We start from the raw sequence: 6,133 nt of genomic DNA, 5'->3' as shown, positions 1-6,133 counted from the left end.
GAAGAAAAAGTGACTTTTTCAGCAAAATCTATCATGCCAAGTGTCTCCATCTACTGTCATTGATCCAACTCCATTGGTTTTACTGGTGAATCAATGTTGTAGAAGATAACAGTGTTACCACATTCACTACGAAGCCTCTGAACATCCAAATGGGTCATATCTGATGACCATAAAAAGATGAAAAACTGTATTTTACTCCCATTATTTCTGTGTATGGATAGTAGTGGTTCACAAGTTATTAAACATATTAGATCAGTAGATGGTTTTAGTTGTCTGTGGCTGTTTGGGTCTTTATGGGTTAAAGAGACAGATAAAGAATTTATATTTTATACATAATTATAATAGTCGTAATTTGTGATTTTTAACTCAAAAATTTTAAACATAACATCATCAAGTGTATCTATATTTGCTGTTTAATAACCCTCATCTTATCTTTTTTAAATCCAGATGAAACGCAGACCATTTTAAACAAGATAATTACTCTGACGCCGCCTTCTCCTTATGCATCGCTCTTCAGTCTAAAGTGTAGAGTACTTCACAGAACTGTGCATAGTCTGTAAGGTATTATCACATTAAATGGAGAAGCTAAGGTGAGAGGTTTTATTCATGAGATTGCATTTGATAAAAAGTGCGTGCAGGACACTCCAAGCACTCGTTTCCGACAGCACAGAAAAGAGACTAAACAACTGCATCTACTGTCCTGAAAAGAAGAGGGACTGAAAAGCTAAAGAGAAGAATATGCATTGATTGATATTTTGGTAAAACAGCCCACTAAATGTTTATTTCCCCGCGGGGTAAAGTAATGTTTTATCTTCAAAAGCTGGGCAGAATCTATGTGCAATCAGAAAGAAAATGAAGTGGTGTACTGTATGTCCTCTACAAATGTGCTGTTTTTGTTTACTTGAATACCAGATTGGTGTGTTTGGATCATTTTTAGGCCTGGTCCTGAGGGGGCCATGATCGTCCTGGCAGCTTTCTATTCATCTGGACTCCACAGGGAGTTGTTTGATGTTTTCATTAACCTGCGCCCTACTCGTCTGAGGGCCGCAGGGTGGCTTCTGGACCTTGGCTCTCCATGCCTCCTGCACCTCACATGCGCCCAGGAGAGTTCAATCACATGCCCTGCATGGGGGCTGAGATGACTGGTGGGACATCCGCCGCAGCATCGGACAAGATTAAGCTGTATTTTCCAGCTCTGTGTGTGAGGACAGAACAATGCATAAGTTACAAGAAAGAAGTTTCAACTACTATAGATATTTGTATTCATAAACAAGTTGTTTTTCTTTTTTGACAATGATAAGGGAAATGCACCTGTAAAGAAAACAAAAACAATGAAGAAACGGAAAAAGTCAATGTGTAATATAATTTTGTCATTACTTTAATAACATTGCCGCATTCATCATATTTGACTACATATTTCTTGCTCATTTCTGAAAGTATATTTCAAAAGGCACAAAAATAAATGACATATTCACTCTTTTGATTATTTCAGTCATCTAAGCAGTGTTTAAAGGCTGCTTTACTCAACAAATGCTCGAATGATCCCCATTGCATTACATTACATCATTTTTAAACGATTGTGCCTCATCTTACGATAATATTACTATTTTCTGTCTCAAGGCCTTTGTGCATATAATTACCCTTTTACTGCTTTTAAGAGCATTTATGTTGAATGCATCAGAAAAAAGGCTGTCAGCTTTCAGTTCATCTCTCTTGCTTTGATTGCTTATGGCAACAGTGACTACTTAGATGTTATTTTACTTGCGTGAAAAGAAATACAATGTAGACAGCACTTCTTTATTCCACTTGAATGAGTGCAAAAAAAGTCACTCTAAGACCCTTTTCTGACACAAATTGCAAACACTTAATTTATTCTATATAATACATCTGTCTAGTTTCTATATCTGTTTGTCATTTCCATCCCCTACACATACATACACAACACTTACCTAAGCCAAATGTTTCTTTTCATGTATTTTTATTCATATGTTTCATATCATTTGTGCAGAGAAAAAGCAAACCTTTCCTGTAGAAAGCAAAAAATCTTTCAGAAATCATTTCAACAAATATGAAAAGCAGTATTGTCAAATGTTTTTATATGTTTTTTCAGCCATTTGTTGACGCTGCAGGTTCACCATTCTTTATGTGCCTTTGTCATAAATATATTGTGTGAATGCTTTGGAAAGCTAAACAAACAAAAACAAAGTGATTGGAGATGTGGATGTTTCTTTTCAAAAACTTTGTGAGATTATTTTGTCAAAAGCGAACAGCAAAATACACAGACACCAATTCCATATGAATTCAAGAAAATCTTTTCACTAAGTAGTAATAGTTCAGCTATGTATAATAATGGTATACATATTAAACTCTCTTCTGGATGAATACATATTATTCATAACTCCCACTGTCAAATGTGGTGCGAAGTAGCATCAGCAACAAAAGGCTTCTCATTGTGGATTTCGTGATTATCCTTGAACTGTTCCTTTACAAACACCATCCTATGTGTGTGCTTAGTGAACAGGCTGCTGACACTGCTGACTTCTTTTCTCCCACAGATTTGCTTTGTGAAGAGATGTCTTGCCTCCTGAAGTGTGTACGTAAATCGTCTGCAGGTATTGTTTGGCGTGTTCATTTTATTATTCTGTATTTTTACCAGAAATATTCATTGCCGTCAAAGTTTAGTCTTGACTTTAGGATCAGTCCATGTGATAAAATAATATCAACGCTGCAGCTGGAAAATGAAATAATAAGGGGTTATTTGAAACAAACTGACAAAAATAGCATTCATTGGACTATAGAACAAACACTACAGTATAGTCTATGAAATAGTCTTCATTGTTTCTTTTGACACATGTAATGGATTACTTAGTTACCTCCGCCAAGGAGGTTATGTTTTTGTCGGCATTGGTTTGTCTATTTGTGTGCAGGATAACTCAAAAAGTTATGGACGGATTTGGATGAAAATTTCTGGAAATGTTGACACTGGCACAAAGAACAAATGATTAAATTTTGGTGGTGATCGGGGGGGGGCTGCACGGGGGCCCACTGATTGACCTTGGCGGAGGTCTGTGCTGTCTTTTCTAGAAAAGCACTCGTAGAGCACAGACCTCCGCCAAGGTCAATCAGTGGGCCCCCGTGCAGCCCCCCCCCGATCACCACCAAAATTTAATCATTTGTTCCTTGTGCCAGTGTCAACATTTCCAGAAATTTTCATCCAAATCCGGGGCACTGATCTGCCATGGCGGAGGTCTGCGCTCTCCGAGTGCTTCTAGTTTTGTGGGGGTTTTTTCATTTTAAGTCGTTAAGTGGTTGGAGACACTTTTTGGAGACAGATATCAACTGGAAAAAAGGTACAAAAATACAAAATTATATAAAGTAGTGATAATTTTGTGTTCATATAAAATACAGATAAAGACAGATCAGATTCTGTTTTGAGATATCTGCAGAAACAGGCAAGATTATACCCTGAAAATTCATAAATCTGTCCCATCCAAGATGAATGTGTACTTGAGTTGGGGCCAAATTCAGTGAGATTTTCTCAATAGTTTCCACTTCCTTTTCTTGTATTTACATTATTAAAATATAAAAATACTACTTTTTGACTTGGACCCTAAACATTAAAAACACTGAGCTTTGACTAAAAGGAGCGATATTTTACTTTTTTAAGTGGAATTATGCATTTTAAAACATTTCCCTGTGGTCTACATAAACTGTAAATGCTATGCTTGGGTCTGAATTCTTCATTAATTCAACTCCACAGGTCCATCTTCAACCCTACTTCTGACTAATGACACCAGAAAGGTCATTTTGAGTGCTGGCCCTTTAAATGCAAATGAGCCACTTCACACCCCACCCCCTCCAGGTTGTTGACTGTGCTGCTCTGTCCCGTTCAACCACTTGTGTTTGTTAATTCAACCAACAACTGAACATTTTAGTAATGAAGTAAGTGAAGCACTTTTCACAGATGAAAATCACAAAGTTCTGTACATAAAATATGTGTAATAAAACAACATAAGAATAATTTCAGAAAATAAATAAAAAGGAGGGCGACACGGTGGTGCAGTGGTTAGCACTCGTGCCTCACAGCAAGAAGGTCCTGGGTTCGATTCCAACACCAGTCGACGGTGGGACCTTTCTGTGTGGAGTTTGCATGTTCTCCCCGTGTCTGCGTGGGTTCTCTCCAGGTACTCCGGCTTCCTCCCACCATCCAAAGACATGTACTAATAGGTTAATTGGTTAATCTAAATTGCCCATAGGTGTGAATGTGAGAGTGATTGTTTGTCTCTGTATGTTCAGCCCTGCGATGAACTGGCGACTTGTCCAGGGTGTACCCCACCTTCGCCCCTATGTAGCTGGGATAGGCTCCAAGCGACCCCCGTGACCCTAGCGAGGATAAAGCGGGTTCAGAAAATGAATGAATGAAAATAAAAAGGATAAATCCTTCAACCATTCGCTTTCCTAAATTAAAACGTCTTGAGCCGCTTTTTAAATGAATCCACGGAGTCAAGAACATGGAGGGACAGGGGCAGGTCATTCCAGAATCTGGGGGCGACAGCATGAGAGGACAGGTCTACCCGGGTTTTAAAACGAGTCTTTGGGACCTTCAGGAGGCTCTGGCCTGAACACCTAAGGATGCATCCTGAGGGGTAGGGGCACAACAAATCAGCAGTATACTGGGGGACCTGACCATGCAACATCAGGAAAGTTAGATAATAAGCTTAATAAGTTTGGAGATATTTTCAGTATGGACTACAACTGCTGCTACTGATAAACAATTATGTCGTACTTCGAGAAATGTTGGTTGGAAGTCTTGACCTTATATGTGCAAATGTCGTGACGTAACTAATTATAAAACAAATTAAGAAGGAATTAAAACAAGTTGTAGAAATCCACTGGGTTCAAATTCAAACTTTATGAACTATTAGGGTCTAAATGCACAAATAAATGTACCAAAGACTAATAAAAGTGGATTTAGCAAAATATGAGCCCTTTAAATGTTGATGTAATTAACCTTATTCTCTCTGTGGAATTATGGACCAACCTTGATAAAGAAATAAAAACATGCACATCAGTCACCACATTTAAAAGGATGTTTAAAACCAAGGTATTCAATAAATATACATTATTAGGATAAAGTAAGCCAAGTATCAGTATAAATCTAAGATTTTGCTTTGATTATATTATTTGTTTTATCTATATTATTGTTTAAAACAGTGCCATCCTGTTATGTTGTTTTGTTTCTGTTTCTGCAGCTTTCCTTCTTGTAAATAGGGTAGGCATAAATAAGCTGTTGCTTCAGACTGCACCTTTTCGTCCATGTTTAAAATAGAAATCCAAACAGTACGTATGTATATATCATGTTCTGTTAAATGGACGAATAAACTACTACTACTACTACTATTGTATTAGTGTCTTGGTTGATAACTTTAGTATTCACTTTGTGGTTTTAAAATTGATCTCTCCCAATCACTCACTTGTTTTCTATTTCCTGTTGCAAACTTTATTTTTTAAAAACTCCCCTATACTTGAAATCACAAAATGCCATGTTTTCAGTTCTAATTAAATGATAACATGGAAGAAGTCAAATAAATCTCAACTTATGGGTGCTGTGTGTACGATTAAAAGCAGCCTTTTCTCAGTTGAGTGAACCATCTTCCTATTGGTCTGAGCACCACTTTTATACTACCCTGCACAACCTCACCCCCAGTTACATTTCTGACCTCCTAGTTTCCTACTCACCCTCACGACCACTCCGTTCATCAAACCTTAACCTCCTATCCATCCCCCGCTCCAACTTCTCAACAAAAGGTGACCGTGCTTTTGCAATTCTGGCCCCAACCCTCTGGAATAGTCTTCCCCATTACATCAGATCGTCAGATTCTATAGACATCGTCAAGCGACTCTTAAAAACTCACTTTTATAAACAAGCATTTCATTAAATCAGGACAGTGTAGTGTAGTGTGTGTGTGTGTATGGAGGTTTGTTTACATCTATATTGTGTCTGTGTATTAAGTGTTAGTTATGGGTCTGTCTTAGGGGTTGTTTGTGACATATGTGGCCATGGTGTTCATTCAGTGTGTGTTGCTTGTGCCAGAAAGTTTGTATCTGCATGTTGAAAGTGTTTTCTTATTCT

Source organism: Sphaeramia orbicularis, chromosome 16 (assembly GCF_902148855.1).
Source record: "Sphaeramia orbicularis chromosome 16, fSphaOr1.1, whole genome shotgun sequence".
NCBI classification, from domain to species: Eukaryota; Metazoa; Chordata; class Actinopteri; order Kurtiformes; family Apogonidae; genus Sphaeramia; species Sphaeramia orbicularis.
Note: the sequence above shows the minus strand (reverse complement) of the source record.